The sequence below is a fragment of the Siphateles boraxobius genome, unplaced genomic scaffold, assembly GCF_051911475.1.
Source record: "Siphateles boraxobius isolate OS27281-9 unplaced genomic scaffold, OSU_SipBor_1 189, whole genome shotgun sequence".
In the NCBI taxonomy this organism is placed as follows: domain Eukaryota; kingdom Metazoa; phylum Chordata; class Actinopteri; order Cypriniformes; family Leuciscidae; genus Siphateles; species Siphateles boraxobius.
In genome coordinates, this window is record NW_027508798.1 from 1,082,163 (window position 1) to 1,107,116 (window position 24,954).

The following is a 24,954-nucleotide window of genomic DNA, read 5'->3' on the forward strand; positions in this document are numbered from 1 at the left end:
GTTGTCTGTCTGATATATATATATTTATGGAAACTAAACAATTGCACAACTCTGTGTTCTCCCTGCTCGCGCTATTTAACGAGTAGGGACACACACGAGCTTTGTGTGATGTGTTTGGGAGTAGAGCATGCGGTATCAGCCTCCGAGGGGGCTGATTGCCAACATTGTGAGAAGCTTTCGCTTCGCATGCTCCGCTCCCGCCTGTCACTTTTCGAGGAAAGTGGCCGGGCTCGCAATTCTCAGGGTGACAGGTCCCGCGTCTGCCGAGGCAGCGCGGAGAATGCATTCCTGTGGATCGCGAATAGGATCTCTTTACGGGGTTGGAGACGGGTCCGCGGATCTTATCTCCTCCCTTTCCACGAGGGATCCAGTGCTCTCTCGCCGGTCTCGGAAGCCCGCGCTGCGGACTCTTCCGCCCGGGGAGAGAGAGAAATCAATGCTTCAGTGCTCTACCTCCGAGGAGGTAGATGTGCTGGGCATTGAAAGTGACACAATCATGGGGGAAGTGAATTTGCCATCTCTTTCCCCAGCGTATGAGAAATATATATAGCCTATATATATATATATGATAGTTTATATATTATATATAAAATAAAGTGAATATATATAAAAAATATATATAAAAAATAATAAGCTGGTGGAAGTGTTTACTAAGGCTGTAGATAAATTAAATATTTATGGCCAGCAGAAATAAGGGGGCACTCGTCCTAAAAATAAAATAAATTAAACGAGTTTCCTTCCCTCTATTTTTCCACCTCAATCACGGGGCCTTCCATTTTTCCCGATCTGCACAGCGAGCTGTCTAGATCATGGAAAAAGCCTTACTCCTCTTGTCTTTTAGCCCCCACATTCATGTATATTCAGATATTTGGGGGTTAAGAGGGTATGGCTATGGGGCAATACCCCGGGTAGAACAGACGCTTGCGAGCTATCTGTCTCCCGGTTCAGTATCGTACCTGAAGGCGTCGGCTTCTCTCACTAAACCATTAAAGAAAACTATTTTTTAATCTAGTGGGAAAAGCATATATGGCAGTGGGTCTAGCATGGGCCTGCTTGCACACCATAGCAGTGCTACAAGCATATCAGGCTGACCTCCTGCGGTATTTGGACAGAAGTGAGGGAGTTTGGCCCGATGGGGTTTGAGAACTCCGTCGGGCCACAGATTTATCTCTCAGGGATGGCAGCCCTTGTGGTCACTGAGAGACACCTCTGGCTCAATTTGATGGGAATCATAGAGAAAGATACAAGATAATCTCTCCCTCGCTATGTCCAACCCCCTGGGGCTGCTGGGCGTGAGCAGCTCCAGCCGTCTAGTTTCTCATACACAACACAGCAGCCAAAGCCTTCAAAGCAGAAGCCGGATCCGAGGACCGTTCTTCACGCTGAGAAGGCTGCGGCTCAAAAGAAAAGGTCTGGCGCCACCGGCGTCAGACCGGTGAGGGCAGCCCCAACCGGGGTGGAATGGTGTACACCTCATTATACGGTGCCCTTTCCATCTCGGTGCCCTCAGGGGACCGTTCTGCCAACCCCGCCACCCTTGGTGCTTCGGGGCGCAGCGGTCTCCAGCGAGCTTCTGGCGCAGCGTCAACTCGACATTGCGTCGGAATGCGCCCTCTGAGGGGGGTTCGAAAACAGTCAGTTCGGGTGGTTCCTGCCAGTATGCTTCAGGTCCCCGAACTGGCTGTCTTTATTACACCAGAGGCCAGCCTCGAGGGGCTGGTTCCCTTGGTAGATTTTCTGGCAGCGCGGAAGCTACTGCCAAATATATCTCTATGGGTCCTGCAGTTAGTAGTAAGAGGCAGATTTGGTTCTCGTCCTCCAGGCTACAACGGGGTGTTGCTCACGTTAGTGCATTCCGAGCAGGCTCTGGTAATGGAGCAAGAGGTAAAGGCCCTGTTAGCAAAGAAAGCTATAGAGCAGGTGTACTCACCCGACATTGCGTCGGGTCTTTACAGTCGTTATCTCATTGTTCCAAAAAAGGATGGAGAGCTGCGTCACATACTAGATCTTCGTCTGTTGGAGTGTTTGGTGCTGGAACTCAAGTCCAAAATGCTGACACTCAAACAGATCGTGACTCAAATCAGATCCGAGGACTGGTTTGTCACGATAGATCTAAAAGACGCATACTTCCATATCTCCATCCTCCCTCAGCACAGGAGGTTCCTGAGGTTTTCTTTGGGGCAAAGAACACCAGTATCAGGCACTTCCTTTCGGTCTAGCTCTATCACCCCGCACATTCACGAAGCGTGTAGACGCAGCTCTGGCCCCGCCAGGCTGCAGTGCATATGCATTCTGAATTGCATAGATGACTGGCTGATTCTAGCGGAATCAGAACAGTTAGCGGTTCGGCACCGAGGTGTCGTTCTCGCTCCTATGCAGATGTTGGGGTTGAGGCTCAATGCCAAGAAGAGTGTGCTTTCTCCAGTACAGAGAACCACTTTCCTTGGTGTGGTATGGGATTCAGTGACGATGCGGGCCACTCTGTCGCCCGTTCGTGTAGCTGCTATCCTAACAGCCACAAAAGAGCTGAGGCTAGGCCAGTCACGCACTGTAAAACAGTTAGAGAGACTGTTGGGTCTTGTGACAGCAGCGTTCAACGGGATAACTTTTGGCCTGCTGTACATGAGACCTTTACAGTGGTGGCTCAGGACCAGAGGGTTCTCCCCGAGTGGAAACCCACTTCGTATGATCAAGATCACGCGGCGGTGTCTCCGCACCTTGGTTATATGGAGGAAACACTGGTTCTTAACCCAGGGTCCGGTGTTGGGAGCTCTTTGCCATCGAGTTGTGATCTCGACAGATGCTTCCCTCACCGGCTGGGGAGCGGTATTGGAAGGCCGCTCAGCTCAGGGCTTGTGGAGGAGTCATCATCTCTCTTGGCACATGAATTGCCTAGAGATGATGGTCGTCTTCAATGCGTTGAGACATCTCCTCCCAGACCTGAGGGGCCATCATGTGTTGTTCTGGAACAGTGACTGTTAGGCCTCAGGGCAGCAGCGTCCAATGTGATACCCTTTGACCTGCTGTACGTGAGACCTTTACAGAGGTGGCTCAGGACCAGAGGGTTCTCCCTGAGGGGAAACCCACTCCTTACGATCAAGATCACGCGGCAGTATCCCCGCGCCTTGGTTATATGGAGGAAACTCTGGTTCTTGACCCACAGACAACACGTTGGTGGCCTCTTATTTTGGTCCCTCAAGAAATTACGCTGTCTGAGGGCAGTGTATATTCCGGGGGGGGGGGCAGAATATTGGAGCAGACACCCTGTCGAGGCAGGGGCTGAGGCCAGGGGACTCCACCCCGAGGCGGTGGAGCAAATATGGGAGTTTTACGGCCAGGCAGAAGTGGATTTGTTCTCGTCTCAGCATACAACGCACTGTCCACTCTGGTTATCCCTCCCTCAACCAGTCCCCTCGGGGCTGGATGCTATGGTGCAGACGTGGCCGAGGCTACGTCTGTACGCATTTCCCTCCGTTGCTCTGCTCCCAGGAGTTCTGGAGTGAATCCGCCAGGATGGAATAAGCCTATTTAGTAGCACCACCCTGGCCGAGCTGAATTTGGTTTGCGGACCTAATTTTTCTCCTCGACGGACCTCCCTTGGAGGTCCCGATCAGGAGAGACCTTCTGTCTCAGGCAGGGGATGCAATATTGCACCCCCGGCAGGGGATTTGGGAACTGTGGGTTTGGCCTCTGAGGGGGCCCAACTCATAGAGAGTGGTCTCTCAACCGAGGTTGTTTAGACCATTCTAAGCTCCAGAGCTCCCGCTACGAGGAAACTATATTCACTATTTCGAGAGTTTTTCACTTCTTGGTGTTACCAGCGTCAGTGGGATCCGGTTAACTGTTCAGCAAACACAGTATTCGAGTTTCTGCAAGAACGCTTTGTATCAGGTCTATGTCCTTCCACGCTTAAGGTATAATATGTGTGGCGGCCATTGCGGCTTTCCACGCCCTGGTGGGTAGTACATTTTTGGGTCGAGACCCCCTGATCACTCGTTTCCTTCGTGGCACTTTGAGGCTGAGGCATGCAACTTGCACTAAGGTGCTGGCTTGGGACCTTGCAATAGTTCTAGAAGGCCTATCTGGGGCTCCCTTCGAGCCCTTAGATTTGGTCTCAGAGAAGTTCCTTTCTTTTAAGACTATTTTCTGCTAGCTATTTCGTCCCTATAAGAGTCAGACCTTCAGGCCCTTTCGGTCCCCACCTGCCTTGAGTGCACCGGGATGGCCAAGGCAATCTTACCCGAAACATGGATATGTTCCAAAGGTGCCTACCATTATTCCGAGGCCTATTGTGCTGCAGGTTTCTGTCCTCCCCCATTTTTCGGACCAGGAAAAGCTGAACCTCTTGTGCCAGTGCGAGCACTGGACACTTATGTTCATCGGACTTCTCTGTCGAGAAAATCCAACCTATTGAGCACATAGATAGTCGAGACTATTCTTCTTGCTTGTGAGTCTTCTGGCCAACCATTTGGTGGTCAGGGCTCATTCCACTAGGAGTATGGCTTCTAAGCGTATTATCTGGAGTTCTGTCCAAGACGTTTGTGATGCGGCGGGCTGGTCCTCACCGCTCACATTCATGAGGTTTTACAGCTTGGACCTGGATGCTGCCCCAGGTTCTCAGGTGCTTAGTGCTTAGTTACAACAGACTGACACTCAGGTACTTGGAATTCTGGCGCTTTGGGTATTCTCGTTCCCATGGCGTCGATGGACGCATCGTTGAGTTCCCTTCGTAAGGGAACGTCTCAGGTTACTATTGTAACCATAGTTCCCTGAGAACAGGGAACGAGACGATGCGTCACCCTGCCATACTTCCTGCATCCCTGTGATCGGCTTGCTTCGGCAATTTTCGAAGCTAATGCCGGTTTGCACCGGATGTGCTTTTATCATATCCTGGTCATGACGTCACCCGCCCGTGACGCTCATTCTTTCCATTGGACTAGTTGACATAGATGCTTCAGACGCAGTCACGCTGGGGGCGTTCCCATGGCGTCGATGGACGCATCGTCTCGTTCCCTGTTCTCAGGGAACTATGGTTACAATAGTAACCTGAGACGTTTTCAACATACCTTCAGGTGTCCATTCATGTTTATTCTGTAACTGAGGAAGAGATGATCGCGTTTACTCGCGTTTACTCCGCGCTGCTGCTACTGTTACAATCCGTGGTGACAGATAGTTTTAAACTGTGGGTACAGATTGTCAATTAACATCCATGTGGACAGATTGGTAAACTGTGCGTAGTTTTGTAAAACTGTGCACACGGTAGTTTATTTTTCTTCTGTAATGAAGCTTGGCTGTCCATCTAGTGAAAAATGTTGGTACTACGGCCAAATAAAATCTTACTGAAAGCTAATTTTTTGAGATATCAACCTAAAATTTGGAACACAACTTCTTCAGATTTTGGCTTACATTTTCTGGCAGATTTAGAGTAAAATATATTTTGTAATATATATATTTTATATTTTATATAAATAATTATATTTTTACATTGTTCATTTTCATAAACTCAAACTTTTATAACTTTTTTTCTGTTTCACTTTCATAATTTCATAATACTTCACTTCAACATTAATCTGGCAAATGTCTTCTTTAAAACAAGACCAACCATAGGTCTATATTCCAAAGCATTCTTGAATTACAACCATTTAAGTTTGAATAGGGATTTTCATGTCTATGCGAAAAAAGGGGGATTGACAGTTAAAGGGTTAAACAATATTAAACTATAATATCTATATCTATAATATCTAAAATATAAATATAATTTATATATAAAAACTCTCCTACAGTCCAGTCACCATCAGTCGCGACGGTCGCGACTCGCACGTATTTTCATTTAAACGTCACTCACTGACGTTTTCCTAACCAGAAAAAAAAACGATTGCCCTGCTCTGCCTCTGATTGGCTAGTACTCATTGCCATCTGGGTCAGAGCCAATTAGAAGCAGGATGTGGGTGGGAAAAAACTCTGTGTATAGGGAAAGGGGAGAGACAGAGGGAACAGGCAAGGCAAACTCCTACGTTTAAATAACATATAGAAAATATCTGCTTGACAACGAGCTGAGAACAAGCTCAAATAAGCAACTACACTTTAGAAACAAGCCCAAAAAAACCGCGACCCGCGACTACCAATATTTGTAAGCCACTTTACAGAAAAACAAGCCCAAAGTCGCTTATAATAAGCGGACTTGGCAACACTGATTCCAGGTCCAATCAATGAGCCGGGCTGGGCGGGGCCGGGGTAGCTTGCAGGGCGGGGCGTGTTCGGTACGCCATGAGAGTATCGCCATTCGAATCGTGGGTTCTGTATCGCGGTTCTTCGGTTTGGTTCGAATATCGTTACACCCCTAATAAAAAGAAACATACATTTTCTGAATAAAATACATTTCATAGGACAATATTATTCTTTAACAAATTATTTTTAACATTAATAATTTATTAAAATGTTTATCTAATTCATTATTAATTATCGAATTTAATTGATTAGACATGTTTTATTGAAATTTTAATAAACAAACAAATTATTTCAAGTTTGTAATAATAAAAGCATTTGTTCAACCAAAAAAAATTGCTGTTTTCATTAATTTAACTGTCATTTTAACTGATGATAATAATAATAATACCCATAATTTAGTAATACAGTTTATTTATTTAACAATTGATTTATACTATAAACCGTGATATTTTCTGAGACGTTACCATACTGTGAAAATCTTATACCATTACAACCCTACACGGGAGGGTCCCCCACCCCACCCCCGCTGTTAAAAAAGTAACTCAGTAACTTTTACTCTGAGTCAATTTTAAATGAGCTACTTTTTACTTTTACTTGAGTAGATTTTTAGACCGGTACTTTTACTTGCACTTAAGTAAAATTTCATTGAAGTAGTAGTACTTTTACTTGAGTAGAATATTTTATTACTCTTTCCACATCTGCCGGTAAGTCACTTGCAATCTCATGTTTTTACATTCTAGTTGTAACATACTGTTTGATTTCATGGTTTTGTAGCTTAAAATGCACATATCATAAATAATAAAAGATTACACAAATTAGGATAATATCACTGGGCAAAATTACAGAACTTAAAACGGTTGTTACTTCACATGTCAATGTATTACTCATAGCCCATTAGGGTTCACACATACATAATAATTGATCTTCACTGGTTTACATAATACATTGTAGCACCCAAAACATTTCATGAGTGTGACCTATCACACACTGAAACACAAAACACAAAATATAGCTTGGAATTTATCACATTTCAAACAAATATAAAGCCTGTTACTATTTCTTTATGAATCATAATTTGTTGACTTTGTTCAAAGGTTCTCAACAAACAGATTCAAAAACCGGGCTAATGTTTTATTTATTATTTTAATAATTATCTTTTTGTTCCTGAAACATTAGACAAAAACAAACATGAAACTCAAAACGTGGAGACTAAGTATGTGTATAAGCATATATTAAAGTATATGTATTTTTAGACCACACATATGCAAAATTGGGTTCTTTACAGATGTTTTGTTATCTGAAAAACTTATGTACAAGGTTAAACTGTTTGTTTATAAAAAGTAAATTCATTATGTTCCTAAATTGTAATTGAGTACTCAATGACATGCATCAAGTATGTATTAATGTACACTGATAAATGTATACTCAATCAAATGAGTTAACAATGTCTTCAACAACATTTATCTAATTTCAGCAACAGAACCTGAAAACCAGTGTGGTGAGCACTGTCAAGAGTTGATTCTACCAGTAAACCTCAAGCCTTCTCGATCATGCTGGACTCTGGGACATCATTGTCTTCAGGAGCAGTTGGTACACATGAACTTTATATCGAACACCTTTCATATGTATCTCACAATCTTTGTTTTGCATTATTTTGTCATGCATAATTTTAGTGTTTTCTTTCAAAACTTTCAGATAAACTATGTCCTGGATCAGAGTAAGCCCGGGAATGAGCTGATTGTGAAAGATGGAGTAACATGCATCACCAGACCAGACTTTCAAACCCTCGGCCTGAAAAAAGAAATGGAATCCACGGTCGGAAACACACAATGAGTACTTGCAGCAAATACACTTATATGAATGATTCGTATAAATAATATATTTCATTTATAGGTCGGAAATGGATGTTTTAGGATCCTCAGAGAGATTCTACAGTTGCAGGTTCGATGTTAAATTTAATGTAAATTTGGAGGGGACAAAAAAAAATTTCAAGGCGTTTATCTTATTGGAATGATTGACATTCTGCGGGGAAAAGACGTTTTCATCGTTGATCTCTATGTTCCTCCAACTTGGCTCCCACCCATTAATCAATCTCCCCTTTCCAGTTTTCCGGTAAGAAACAGTTTTCGTGAAATCAGACTGTGAATGTCAGTTTGCTGCTTTATTGGGACACATAGGTTTTGCAAACAGGGTGACACTTGGGCAAATCACTGAGTCCTGTTTGCTCTAGCAACTATGTATGTCGTCTGTATGCTAAATTAAAGTAGAAGTAAGGATGACATGTAAGGATTTCAGTTACATCAACAAAAGTGTTGAGCAGTATTTAACCACCATCATCCTTTTAGTACATGACTGTACAATTTGTTTGCCTCTTGTAATTAGGTGAATTCGCACATGAAAGATGCCTTGATTATTCCATTGTGGACCCCTGGGCACTGCACGCTGTTCGTAAGTTATGCAAACTTAGTTCCTATTGTGTATATTACAAGCCATGAGGATAAACATAGTTTTAATATGCTATTGGCCTGTGTTTCATATCAACACATCATTAATCGATAATATCACTTTCCTGGTGGAATGCTCTGCCCACAGCCCTTGTCAACTGGGCAAGGATTTAATCTATACTTGACACAGTTGGTGACTGGTTAACCATAGACAATGAAATAATATTAAAATGTTAATCTTATATTTTGAATTCTAACAATGTAATGTTTGGTTAGAGTTCACTAAATTTGGGAGTGTTAGTCTGCTAGGTCATTGTTCTATTGTTACTATAAGTTATCTACTTTTCATCAAGAGTGCATGTTCTCTATAGGTCTTGAGACCACAACAACAAGAAATGTTGTTACTGGACTCCAAATATCCATACAAACCACAAGGGTTTCAACATGATATATATATATATATATATATATATAATACATTTAAAAAAATTTTTTTAATGCATGATAAAGATTTGTACTCATTTGTACCCATGTTCGACCGTCTGTGAGTATCTTGAATTTATGTATTTAGTAAGACTACATTTTTGATTTTGGTTTCTTAGTGACTTTGCAAAAAGTCGGGTGAATGGGATTTGGACAGAGAGAACTGGCGTGGACATAAAGGTAATAGTTTTTTAAGCAGTGTTTTCCAACCAATAAGTGAATGATTTGAATATGTCATGTTTTGGAGCTGATCATGTTTTATTTTCTCTTGAAATAGGGACTTCCTTCACAACCTTACGGGAATGACTGTGGCATCTTCATTCTGATGTTCAGATTTTACAAATTTATCAGTGCTTCGCCTGCTACTTCGGTGGCGCTGCCAGACTAAGACAATTTAGATGCACTGAGACAAAAATGCATTTGCCCACCTATCTAAATGTAGGGGAGACAGTGAATAACCCCAATTTCAAAAAACGGTGGAGTGTTCCTATAACTGCCTTTTACTGACAATAATCCCTTGCAAAGCAAGTGTGTTCAGTATATCCTGGTAACGCATCCCTAAATTAAAATTCAACTTTATCAAATGCTCTCTATCCATAGCTATTAGCCTGACAAGAAGTGCCTTAAGCGGGTGGCAGCTTTAGCGTGCACTTTCTGCTTTGGGGAGAAAAGCTGCTCTATTGTGCATTCTCCTTTTATATACACTTATCTTGAGGCCGCGAGTTACTATCTCAAGGCCACGAGTTAGTATATCTTGAGGCCACGAGTTACTATCTTGAGGCCACAACTTACTATCTTGAGGCCACGAGTTACTATCTTGTGGCCACGAGTTACTATCTTGAGGCTAGAGTTACTATCTTGAGGCCATGAATTACTATCTTGAGGCTAGAGTTACTATCTTGAGGCCATGAATTACTATCTTGAGACCATGAATTACTATCTTGAACCCACGAGTTACTATCTTGAGGCTAGAGTTACTATCTTGAGGTTAGGGTTACTATCTTGAGGCCATGAATTACTATCTTGAGGCCACGAGTTACTATCTTGAGGCTAGAGTTACTATCTTGAGGCCACGAGTTACTATCTTGAGGCCGCGAGTTACTATCTCAAGGCCACGAGTTAGTATATCTTGAGGCCACGAGTTACTATCTTGAGGCCACAACTTACTATCTTGAGGCCACGAGTTACTATCTTGTGGCCACGAGTTACTATCTTGAGGCTAGAGTTACTATCTTGAGGCCATGAATTACTATCTTAAACCCACGAGTTACTATCTTGAGGCTAGAGTTACTATCTTGAGGCCATGAATTACTATCTTGAGGTTAGGGTTACTATCTTGAGGCCATGAATTACTATCTTGAGGCCACGAGTTAGTATATTTTCAGGCTAGAGTTACTATCTTGTGGCCACGAGATAGTAAAAAAAAAATTTTTTTACAAAGTGGGACTAGGGGGGTTCCGTAACAATCTGAAATTTGAGAAATATTTATTTCATAAAAATGTTTTGAACTGGTTTATTTTTCAGGAGTATAGAGACATCAATAATCGACACATGAATCTCTTTATAGTAGTTCAGAGTTGATCAGATTTTTTTTCATTGTCACCATTGTTGCGATTCATAAGCTGATTCTTGATGTCTATATGATCCTGTCAAAACATTCCCTGTATGATGACTTAAAATCTGTATAATGACATAAAATCTGAGTATCACAGCACTGCAGTACCTTCTTTAACAGTATTGGCATGCAAAATTAATATTTAACAATTTATTCAGATATTACACTTCAGGTGGTATCAATAAAGCAGGCAACTACATGATGACCTTTTTCATTAATAAGTGACCAAGATCTTCTTATCTGAGTTTCTTTTGGATTTCGACAATAACAAATATGTATCACAGACACGCAGTTAAAGCAGCCAGAGAAAAATCAGTGTTAAAAAATAAAGGGTCAAGAGCCCAACTAAAGCGAACACTGATCTCCATCATGGTGACATCAAACTTTATTATTTACAATAAAACATCAACGTCTAAACCTCTGTTAATTCTCAATAAGAATGTTAGTATGAAAGAAAAAAAGTAATAAGTGAGGATGCAGAGATCTTGAGAGATTTTTTAGTGTTTAATGTTCTGTTGGGATGTAAAGTGTTTCTGTATTGTCTGTTTTGTGTGTCACCATTGTGTTGAAGTGTAGAGCCTGTGCTTCATTCCAGGATGAGCAGAGAAACACTGATGAAATGCTACATGTAGCTTTATTTAACAGACAGTAACTGTGTAGTTGCTGATGCAATGACGTATAGTCACAGTAAATCATGCATGTAGTTAACTGCATGTTTTTTAGTACAAAAATCAAGAAATGTACGTAAAATAACTGTTTTTCTGTTAAAAAGCTTAATGAAGATTTCTGTAATAGTTGTCTTGCACACAAGTCTATGCATAAATGCTAAACCTGTGATAGCACTTACTCAAGATATTATTTTGTATATCATTGTCTTTACTAAACGGGCAATATTATTTATCAGGTTTACCTGATTAGTGGAATCGCTCGCTGGAATTAAGACCGCTGTACTGATGCTGTGTACGGGGTCAAAGGTCGACGCCACAGAACATACTCGGCCCCTCTGATTGAGCACCTCAACACCCGCTGCCAGCAGCTATTTGGAGTGACTGTCTAGGAGAATTTCCGCGCACCTGCTAATGTGACGTCGAATGAGTTACTTGGGTTGGAATACCTGGTCAGTCAAAGCACAGGTGAATCTGGTCCCTCAGTGAAATCTTAGAGGACAGACCTAGTTCAGAGCCTGGCCAGCTTGACCAAGATGAGAATTATGAGGCGTACCACGTCAGTCCTCCCTCCACCCAACTACCCGCAGATCTACATCAAATCAAACTTTTCATCCATTGTAAAAGAACAATTACATAATTATGATGCTATTATATTAAACAATGAACATCCATAGTAAACTTATATTTTTTTTTATCTAAAATTTGGGTACATAGAAAAATAAAACATCACAATACATCATAATATTAGTTTGTATACAGTATACAACAAAGCAACTTTTAAGTATTTCATAGGGATTGCTTTAAGTTATTTAAAAGCAACCTATAAATTCAAGTAAATTAGTAATAGGAAACTTTTTCCAAAGTAATATGGCATAATCAGTTGAAATACAATTATTTAAGATGGATGAATGACGTCATTGTTGTCAGAATTCATGATATCACTGACCTGAGATAAACTTACTCTCGTGACATAATTAAAATATGATAAATCGGGCCCATTTTCATATTCACATGCAGTACTGAACAGTGCATCACCTAGAACAGAATCAAACTTGTTAATACATCAGTATTATAACAAAGTGTTTACTCAGTGAACAATGCAACATAAGTTCATTACATGCAGTTATTTACAACCTAACCATAAGCCCTACTCTTCTGCACAAGGGTAACGATCAAAACTTCAACAAAATAGAAACACTTTCAAATGTCAAACATAACTGAACATTAAACATTAACAGATGTTTCCCTTTAATCAGAAACATAAAATAACACTTCATTTTAACATTACTCTCTAATTCCAGGTCTGAGCAAAGTATGCTGGGAACTAACAATAGTGTCTCTAAATAAAACTGAATAATTGAGCTAGTTCTCTTGAAATAAATAGGTAGCCTTTTTCCCTTAATTTGATCAGCTTAATCGGTTCCTCAATTCAAGCTTAAAAATTGTGTATGTTTCCTGAAAAAAATTAGGAAAATGTATCTCTTGGTTTTATTAGTGCCATGTTCTCAATATTTTCAATACAACACACAATTCTCTTAATGAAATATACACAATATTTTTAATTATCACCTTAATTTTTTTAATAAAAATTACAAGACCCATGATTCATTTTTACAGTGTAGTTTCCCATAAATGGTAAGGGCCCTCGCGAAAAGAAAATATATTTCCCAAATATGAATGATCAATATGAAATAACAGTATATCTGAAAATATACAGAATAATATATTGTGTTAATATATTGAATAATACATAAGGAATTGCTGATTTTCATATATTAAAAAAGTATGAGACAATATATTTACTAATATATCATAATCGGTGCCACACTACCTTCTAGGGCTGGGTATTTGGCATGGCAAGGCAAGGCAAGTTTATTTATATAGCACATTTCATACACTGTGGTAATTCAAAGTGCTTTACATAGAAGATTTTAAAATAATCAAAAGAAATAAGAATAATTAAAAAAGTTTTGAATAAAAAATTAAATAAAATACAATACAAACAGTCGGACGAACAGTGGCACAGTGCTCATCCAGTAAATGCACAGCTAAACAGAAGTGTTTTGAGTCTGGATTTGAATGTGACTACTGTAGGAGCACATCTGATCTCTTCTGGAAGCTGTTCCAGCATAGTAGCTAAAGCAGACTCGCCAAGCTTAGAGTGAAGCCTCTGTGTTTCAAGCTGATGTGATCCTAATGATCTGAGTGATCTGTTGGGTTTATATTCAGTGAGCATATCTGCAATGTATTGAGGTCCTAGGCCATTGAATGATTTATATACCAGTAATAATACTTTAAAATCAATCCTAAATGTAACTGGCAGCCAGTGTAAAGACCTGCGGACTGGTGTGATATGTTCATATGTTCTAGTTCTGCTCAGAATTCTGGCGGCACATTCTGTATGAGCTGCAACTGTCTTATGGTATTTTTGGGAAGGCCAGTGAGGTGTCCATTACAATAATCCACCCTGCTGGTGATGAAAGCGTGCACAAGTTTCTCTGAGTCTTGACTGGAAACAAAGCATTTAATTCTTGCACTATTTTTCAGGTGATAGAATGCTGATTTAGTTATTGCTTTGACATGACTACTGAAACTAAGGTCTGACTCTAGAAACACACCAAGATTCCTGACTTGATTTTTAGTTGTTTGACCCCTAGAGTGAAAGTATGCGTTCACCTTGAGAATAGGCAGTTAGTGGTCACATAGGAGGTCAGTGGGATGAATAGCCACACACACACACACATGCACGCACACACGCACGCATGCACGCACACACACACACACACACACACACACACACACACACACACACACACACGCACACACACACACACGCACGCACACACGCACGCATGCACGCACACACACACACACACACACACACACACACACACACTCACACACGCACGCACGCACGCACGCACGCACACACACACACACACACACACACACACACACACACACACACATGCACGCACACACGCACGCACGCACACACACATGCACGCACACACACACACACGCACGCACGCACGCACACACACACACACACACACACGCACACACACGCATGCACGCACGCACACACACACACACTTTTACAATTGCTGCTCTCTCTTCTTGCATGCTGTTGTTCGCACTCTATAATGTAAACATATTTAAATTCTCATGTGCCTGAGGTTTTTTTTTTGTTTGTATTGTATTTTATATATATTTTTAATACTTGTCTGTGTTTGTTGGTGTTTTAAACCATGGGTCTGAGGGAAACTGAATTTCAATCCTCTGTATGTCCTGTACATATAGTACAGTTTTTTACAATCACTTTGTTACTATTTTCAGAACCTTGATGTCATTTTTCACAACTCTAGACACAAAACTCACAACCAATTATCAAAATGCACATTTTTCAAAACTCTAACCATTTTCTCAATTGTTTGGATACAATACACATAAAACTTAGATCATTTGTTCATTCAACAAAAATCACTTGTTCAATATGACACAACTTAACATCAAAGTACTACTATTTCAAAAGGCAATTCACACATTACATTTCAAATGAATGTCTATTCATTTCCTTACACTGATCTAACTATCAATTGATACAACTGCTCAAAATGATAAGTAACTGTTGCGTTACTCTTAATGCATAGTTGTATGGAAACAGACAAACAATCTTCCATGTTTACAGTACGTAAATCATGAAAGTTTCAAGATAACGAGATTCATTGTCACCAATTAGCGTGGAGCATGAACCAATTAGACTACAATATCCATGGATGTAGCCTAATATTTTATATCATACTGTAATGCTTCATCAGACACTGTGTCTATGGTCCCAAATACTGTACCACCTTTTCAGACTATTTAAAGTATTGACAGTACTGCACTGTAGAGATGCAGGCCCTTGGAATTGCTTGTCCAATTCTGCCAACTCGTTACTGATGATTGAGGGCACATTGTGGAATGAGTATATAAAGAGTTGATTGGGATCCAATTGCAAGAGCATAGTGATACGTAACATGGAGCCAGCAGGTGATCCAGGTCACAATGGAGGTCAAGCAGTGGTGGGAGGAAGACGAGGAAGACGTGTTGGTCAAAGGAATGGTAGGGGACAGGCAGCCCTTCTGAGAGGTGGTCGTGGGCCTCGTTTGAGAGGTGTGGGGGAACGTGGTAGAGGACAAGGCCACGGACCAAGACAGCGGCAGCAACAGCATAGAGTGTCCAATGAAATTCGGGCAATAGTTGTAGACCATGTCATAAATCATGGCATGACAATGACTTAGGCGGCTACAATGATACAACCAAACCTGAGAAGGTCAACCGTGGCCTCAATAATCAGAACTTTCCGCAATGAGAACCGGTAAGTTATCAGCATGCACTAAACATTATGCTACTCTCAATTGTCAAATGACTGCATACCAATGTGTATCACAGAATAGGTGATGTGACCAAGTGTCTTCTTACTCTAATGTTCCCTGTAGAATTGTGACTAGGCCAAATAGTGGAGGCAGAGGCAAAATTCTAACTGACCAGCAAGAGCAGGCTGTGGTCGATTTGGTTCGGGCCAGAAATGATATTCGCCTTACAGAAATTCGCCAGCATATCTTGGACAATGAAGACATGTTCAACAATGTGGGATCCATAAGTTTGCCGACTATTGCACGCATACTGAAAAGGCACCAGGTATCTATAAAACAACTATACCATGTGCCTTTCGAAAGAAATGCAGACAGAGTGAAACAAATGAGGACTGAGTATGTTCAGGTAAGTTCAGTTTCAAGACGGCTGTTGTAAAAACATTCCCAAAAATTCTACATTGTACGGTAATCTCTAAATCTCTTTCCAAAATGTATTTTTAGAGGGTGATGGAGCTGGATGCTGATGACGACCATCACAAATTCATAGATTTGGATGAGGCAGGTTTTAATCTGGCCAAGACAAGGAGGAGAGGTCGGAATTTCATTGGCCAGCGGGCAACCATCCAAGTACCTGGACAACGTGGGGCCAACATTACCATGTGTGCGGCTATATCAGAAGATGGTGTGGTGGGACGCAGACCTCATATTGGACCATATAATGCAGCTCTCCTTGTCACCTTTCTTGATGAGCTCGAACAGGTTTGTAGAGCTGAAGGTGTGACCTATGTCATTGTCTGGGACAATGTCAGGTTCCATCATGCTCATGTGGTGCAAGCATGGTTTCAGGCCCATGCACAATTTACCACCCTGTATTTACCCCCATACTCCCCCTTCCTTAACCCGATTGAGGAATTTTTCTCCGCATGGAGATGGAAGGTTCATGATAGGCACCCTCATGAACAAGTCACTCTTCTCCAGGCCATGGATGACGCCTGCAATGACATCACAGCAGACCAGTGTCAGGCCTGGATTCGCCATGCCCGAAGGTTTTTTCCAAGATGTTTGGCTAATGAAAACATCCATTGTGATGTAGATGAGAACCTGTGGCCAAATCCACAACACAGAGTTGATGACAATGTAGAAGTACAGTAATCACTGCTGTTTTATTTCTTACAGTGCAAGCAAGTTGAGGAACACTGCATTTGATGGTTTACAGTACTGTCTTTTCTTTTCTATTTCATTGTATTTGATGGTTTACAGTACTGTCTTTTCTTTTCTATTTCATAGCTAATTACTGTATTTTTGCTTTGATTAAAATATAAACCAATGTTGTGATTGTACTGTAGTGTTTTGCATCAATATATTACAAACTTTCTTCAATGATTCCACTTTGTCTGTATTCTCTCTACTACTGCAGTACTTTACAGTAACAGAGGTATTTACTGTACATGTAGTACCATAATGAAACCTGTATCACCTATTTTGTTCTACAATAGTTAATGATTGTACGAACAATGACAGAGTGAAACTATCGGTTGGTTGTGTGTGGGTGATCTATAGTTGTGTTTCAATGGTATTTCACAGTAAATTTGTTTTTTGAACCAATGATTGTGCAAGTGCAAGATTTCTTTAAAGATGTGAATGCACAATGCAATGTTTTGAACATTAGACAACCTGTGTTACAAGTGATAACCGTTGTGAGTTTTGTGTCTAGAGTTTTGAAAAATGACATCAAGGTTCTGAAAATAGTAGCAAAGTGATTGTAAAAAACTGTAATATAGTAGAACTTAATGTATGTAGTTTTATATTCAATAATATATAGATGCATATGTGATCAGATATGGTACTGTATGTGTAATATATTGCAGATGTATTTACTCATGCATTATAAGAAAAATACATTCAGAAACATATGTCATAAATCTCTGAATTTTTTTTAAATTACATACATTATATTCATATTTACAAGCTACTTATCAAAAGCACAACAGTATGTTTGTACCGCAGTATAAAACAATAAAATTAGTACTAAAACTATACTGATGTGAATAATGTTATCAACTTTAAATACAGAGATTACTATCTTGTTGTGAAATAGGCCAATTTCAGCCGAACCACAGGCTCGACTCTTCAGTACAATGGTAACCCCAAAATATCAGACATTCCAGAAAACCTTTTAAATTCCAAAATAATAGAACATTAAACACTAACAGATCTCCCCTGTATATTAATATTGAGCAAAACACATCAAATAACACTTAATTTTAACATTTGCTCTCCTTTAACAGTCAGAAGCAAAGCATGATGGGAACTAGATATCTGTTGTAATTCATTGTGTTTATTGTAAATTAATATATGGCCATGCATGGTCAATGCATATATTGTATATTGAAAAATATAAGCACTACACTACATTATGTTACTCTTATTTACTTTAAAAATATGGTTACAATATTACACGTAATCTTTTTGAGCAGTTAAGGCTTGATTTCTGTCATGGAATCTACCTAAATAAATCATGTAAAATGCCCTAAATTATTTAGTCTATGACACAATGAATTACATATTTTTAGTGAAAGACTACCAATCACACGGTCGATGTCGACTGTAGACTACCAATCAGAGACCAGAGATGCTGGGCTGTCTAGTGTATTCAGTTTGGCCTTCTGATTGGCCGAGAGTAGTAGACTCCGTCTGTAGACTACCAATCACACGGTCGATGTCGACTGAAGACTACCAATCAGAGACCACAACCGCTAATTCAGATGTGATTTGACATCTATCAGTTACGAGCGCAAGCATATTATCAAGTTGGATCGTAATTCTTTCTTTCTGTCTCTACAGACGGAAAATCTAGTGTGAAAAGACATTCAGCACAAAAGTGAGAAAAAGGTAAGTCAGCTTCTGTTAATTGTCCACATCACATCTAGCTAGTAAATTGATGATGGCAGACAGTTAGCTACAGGCTAGGTTTGCTTTCCCTGTTTAAGGTGAAATAAAAAAGGGAAGATATTTGAAATGCTATCACATTGTGTAGCTACTATTAATATTAGCAATACAATGTAATATTACATTGTGCTTCTAAATAAACATTGAAGGACACAGTCAAAGTTTAGGTTTTTACAGACTGTAAGGACAATAGTACAAAAGGACCGTGTACAAAAGCTGAATTCAGAATTACTAAAGAATTCAAAACCAAAATATACTTAATATAACATTATACACCGTCTCTGATATTTGAAGTTAACCTATTGCCAACTATTACATGGTTTAATAAAGCATACTTTAGTAGTTTAGGAATATTTAAATATAAAGATGAATGAGATTACATTAATCATCCTTTCATGATATTTCTATCGATAATAAGTTATTTTAAGTAATGACCTGCACATTACATACCTGTAATTTATAAGGCTTTGCATATGAACATTAGTAATGTTGATGTTTGTGATGTTTATTTATGAGGCTTAACTAATTGGCTGAAAGAGAATACATCGCAGACTGGTGGATATAGAAATCTTACTATTATGAGTCCAATATAGTTACCTTTAATGTGGTGTTTTTATTTCTGTGTACCTTGATATGTCAACGCTGGTCATCCGTCTTCATAACCCCAGTGCTCCAGAGGGTCGTCAGCAGGCTACATTGGTGATGTTCCTACCAGTCCACTGCACTAGCCCTCGCTGAAGAGCACTTCACGCTGATGGGGTCCCAGCAACGACACGACAGAACCAGTCCACTGCACTAGCCCTCGCTGAAGAGCACTTCACGCTGATGGGGTCCCAGCACCAACACGACAGAACCAGTCCACTGCACTAGCCCTCGCTGAAGAGCACTTCACGCTGATGGGGTCCCAGCAACAACACGACAGAACCAGTCCACTGCACTAGCCCTCGCTGAAGAGCACTTCACGCTGATGGGGTCCCAGCAACGACACGACAGAACCAGTCCACTGCACTAGCCCTCGCTGAAGAACACTTCACGCTGATGGGGTCCCAGCAACGACACGACAGAACCAGTCCACTGCACTAGCCCTCGCTGAAGAGCACTTCACGCTGATGGGGTCCCAGCACCAACACGACAGAACCAGTCCACTGCACTAGCCCTCGCTGAAGAGCACTTCACGCTGATGGGGTCCCAGCAACAACACGACAGAACCAGTCCACTGCACTAGCCCTCGCTGAAGAACACTTCACGCTGATGGGGTCCCAGCAACGACACGACAGAACCAGTCCACTGCACTAGCCCTCGCTGAAGAGCACTTCACGCTGATGGGGTCCCAGCACCAACACGACAGAACCAGTCCACTGCACTAGCCCTCGCTGAAGAGCACTTCACGCTGATGGGGTCCCAGCAACAACACGACAGAACCAGTCCACTGCACTAGCCCTCGCTGAAGAGCACTTCACGCTGATGGGGTCCCAGCAACAAAACGACAGAACCAGTCCACTGCACTAGCCCTCGCTGAAGAACACTTCACGCTGATGGGGTCCCAGCACCAACACGACAGAACCAGTCCACTGCACTAGCCCTCGCTGAAGAACACTTCACGCTGATGGGGTCCCAGCAACAAAACGACAGAACCAGTCCACTGCACTAGCCCTCGCTGAAGAACACTTCACGCTGATGGGGTCCCAGCACCAACACGACAGAACCAGTCCACTGCACTAGCCCTCGCTGAAGAACACTTCACGCTGATGGGGTCCCAGCAACAACACGACAGAACCAGTCCACTGCACTAGCCCTCGCTGAAGAGCACTTCACGCTGATGGGGTCCCAGCACCAACACGACAGAACCAGTCCACTGCACTAGCCCTCGCTGAAGAACACTTCACGCTGATGGGGTCCCAGCAACGACACGACAGAACCAGTCCACTGCACTAGCCCTCGCTGAAGAGCACTTCACGCTGATGGGGTCCCAGCACCAACACGACAGAACCAGTCCACTGCACTAGCCCTCGCTGAAGAGCACTTCACGCTGATGGGGTCCCAGCAACAACACGACAGAACCAGTCCACTGCACTAGCCCTCGCTGAAGAGCACTTCACGCTGATGGGGTCCCAGCACCAACACGACAGAACCAGTCCACTGCACTAGCCCTCGCTGAAGAGCACTTCACGCTGATGGGGTCCCAGCAACAACACGACAGAACCAGTCCACTGCACTAGCCCTCGCTGAAGAGCACTTCACGCTGATGGGGTCCCAGCACCATCACCACAGCAGTGTCTGGGCAAGCTGGTACTCCCATTTGGCCAATACCTCAATGCCCCATTTCACTGGCTTTTGTCACATGATGTGGGATAGATGAAGTAGTAAGCATATTTTATTTAAGCTAAAGTTTTATTTAAGCTTAAAGGGTTAGTTCACCCAAAAATGAAAATTATGTCATTAATGACTCACCCTCATGTCGTTCCAAGCCCGTAAGACCTCCGTTCATCTTCGGAACACATTTTAAGACATTTTAGATTCAGTCCGAGAGCTTTTTGTCCCTCCATTGAAAATCTATGTGCGGTATACTGTCCTTGTCCAGAAAGGCAATAAAGACATCATCAAAGTAGTCCATGTGACCTCAGTGGGTTAGTTAGAATTTTTTGAAGCATTGACAATACATTTTGTTCCAAAAATAACAAAAACGACGACTTTATTCAGCATTGTATTCTCTTCCGGTTCTGTTGTCAATCCGCTTTCATGAGTCCGCTGACGTAAGACGAGCTGACGTGTTATCTGGTGCGCCCGAGCTTCGTTTACAGTCTGAGGGAGACGCACGCTGTAAACAAAACAATCTTTGCAAACATGTCTAAGGATTTCCACACAGGGGAAGACTTGCATTTTTTTTTAACCAGACATATTTATTTGAACACGAATACACGGATGCACCAGATAACACGTCAGCAGCGTCTTACGTCAGCAGCGTCACTGGCGTCGCGAACGTGGATTGACAACAGAACCGGAAGAGAATATAATGCTGAATAAAGTCGTCGTTTTTGTTATTTTTGGAACAAAATGTATTTTCGATGCTTCAAAAAATTCTAACTAACCCACTGAGGTCACGTGGACTACTTTGATGATGTCTTTATTGCCTTTCTGGACAAGGACAGTATACCATACATAGATTTTCAATCGAGGGACAAAAAGCTCTCGGACTAAATCGAAAATATCTTAAACTGTGTTCCGAAGATGAACGGAGGTCTTACGGGCTTGGAACGACATGAGGGTGAGTCATTAATGACATAATTTTCATTTTTGGGTGAACTAACCCTTTAAGTGATTATAAAAAAATAAATAAAGGTGAAAAGGAAATAATATTTTCATCTTTCCAAAGTTTCAATGCTAATTTTGCAATTGATGTATTGCAGTTTAGTTGACAAGCATAGAGAAGAACTCTGCAACAAACATGTAAAAGGTCAACGTCCCTGGATTAGAGACTTTCTGGCAGAGTATGCAGAGAGCTTTCCACAACTGTCATCTGTCCTGGAGGCCAACATCCACCAATGTGCTTATGAACAGAAAGGGTTAGAGAACCATACTTTTCAGGAGATGTGGGATCTCTATAACCAGCATTCTGTCCAGAAGGCCAGGCAAGAGGATTTATCTTTGAGTGAGAGGGATTTGGTCAGGAAGGCTTTCAGCTCTGTCAGCCGGTGGCTCGATACACCTGTGACCAATATCACTAGTGTACAATTGAAAAGATTTAGGAAGTTTGTTTATGACAAGAATAATCAAGTAAGGTGTCTGAATCACAACATTAAATCAGTGTTTTAAAATTATTACAATTTCAGCACATTACTTCTTTCGTGATAAAAAAATGTTAATCAGGATGTTTTTGACTTTGTTACACAGAAATCAAGCTCTTCCATAAATGACCCCTCATGGCTGGATGGCACTCACTTATTAGAGGTAATAAAATCTGAGTCCACACCATCCTCAAAGACGTCCTCATCTACAGCATCATCTACAGCCACACACAGCATCATCTACACCATCCTCAAAGACATCCCCATCTACAGCATCATCTACACCATCCTCAAAGACGTCCTCATCTACAGCATCATCTACAGCCACACACAGCATCATCTACACCATCCTCATAGACGTCCTCATCTACAGCATCATCTACACCATCCTCATAGACGTCCTCATCTACAGCATCATCTACACCATCCTCATAGACGTCCTCATCTACAGCATCATCTACACCATCCTCAAAGACGTCCTCATCCACAGCATCATCTACAGCCACACACAGCATCATCTACACCATCCTCAAAGACGTCCTCATCTACAGCATCATCTACACCATCCTCATAGACGTCCTCATCTACAGCATCATCTACACCATCCTCAAAGACGTCCTCATCTACAGCATCATCTACACCATCCTCAAAGACGTCCTCATCCACAGCATCATCTACAGCCACACACAGCATCATCTACACCATCCTCAAAGACATCCCCATCTACAGCATCATCTACACCATCCTCAAAGACATCCCCATCTACAGCATCATCTACACCATCCTCAAAGACGTCCTCATCTACAGCATCATCTACACCATCCTCAAAGACGTCCTCATCTACAGCATCATCTACACCATCCTCATAGACGTCCTCATCTACAGCATCATCTACACCATCCTCATAGACGTCCTCATCCATAGCCAAAGTTATCTTTCCTCTGCACAACCGTCTCTGAGTGACTCCCCGGTGAGTAATATTAGTATTAAACATAAATTATTATATGCATAATGTCACTGATGAAGACATGGTGCAGCTTCACCACGTCCGCAGGGTCACACTTGGTGCTCAGGAGACCTTTAGGCTTATCCAGATAGACATTGATGAGCTCAAAGGTCCTGCTGGGCTCGACGAAAGGGGAGTCAGCCTCTTCAAGTCACCAGGTATAGACAGTTGGTACTCAACCTGAATAATACTTTTATTAAAAGGAACTTAAATCGGGGTGTATTTGCTGCCTTTTACCGCTAAGAGGCGCTACAATCACAGACTTTGAAAAGTGTCAATTTATTCTCTCTATTGCGTAATCTGCCGCCGCGCCGCGGCTCATTCAGAGCGATTGAAAGCTGGTAGCAGATGAATTCAAGTGAAATATTGTAGTTAAACGAATTCAAAATCACAATACTGAAATTACTTAAATTAAATTGAATAAATAATGAAAACATTTCAACATAAAACATTGCAATAGAAACATATTAGGCTACATCAGTGAGGCTTTGCAAGAGCATAAGACGTTAACTTAACAGCGTTCAGACGTTAGCTCTGTGGTCAACGCAACAACATGAGCTTCGCGGAGCTTCATGCCATCCGAGATCGAATCTCATTGTAGCCGACATGCTGTTAATCGATGACAGCGTTTATGTTTTACCGTTCTTGATGCTTAAATTGGTAACCGTTTATTAGCAAGTATATTAACTGTTTATTTATTTAAAGGAGCCGTATGTAGGATTGTGGCGAAAACTGGTACTGCAATCACTTTCAAATTACTGTAGAGCGTTTGATCCCCTTCCCCTCCTCCCTGACACGAGGTTGCCAGATAGGATGCAGGATCCAGCAGGAACGTAGGCTGCTATAAGAAGCTTCCAATGGCAAGTGACAAGTCCTACATAGTACGTTTTTCTTCTGTTAATTATGTTTATGCTTCAAATGAGAGATGTTTTGTAATTATATATCGCAAAAATTTACTAATGGCGAATTGGCGATTAGCCAAATATAATAAGTAAGTAAAGTACATTTATTTGTCCCTGTAAGGAACATTTGTTTGCATGGCTATCAAGTAGGCATTTCAACATACATCCTATTTCATACACCAAAAAGAGAACCTTTAAAAATACAAAGACACATACTAATACACTTAACACATATTTCCCCATACCCCGCACTTTACTACCGATTAAATTAGGCATACCAAACCAGCTGAGTATCCTAACTATTAAACTTACATGTTTAGAAACTTAATTGCTTGAGGCACAAATGTAGATTTAGATCTATTTTTGGTCAACAGAGGGAGGCAATATTGTCGCCCAGATGGCAGCAGTTCGAATGAAGAGGCAAGGGGGTGCCTCTTGTCTCCCACAATAGTTTTTGCCTTGTTCATTACTCTTTCCCTGTAAACGCATTCCACACTTGGTAACTTGATCCCT

At 41.4% G+C, this 24,954-nt stretch overlaps 1 long non-coding RNA gene across 1 annotated transcript; it reads left to right on the top strand.

The window, feature by feature from the left end:
- Positions 1-15,723: 15,723 nt before the first annotated feature.
- LOC143741339 (uncharacterized) lies at positions 15,724-16,344 on the top strand. The gene is made up of 3 exons (XR_013205016.1): positions 15,724-15,801; positions 15,923-16,205; positions 16,301-16,344. It is a non-coding gene; the product is annotated as an uncharacterized LOC143741339 (long non-coding RNA).
- Positions 16,345-24,954: the final 8,610 nt, after the last annotated feature.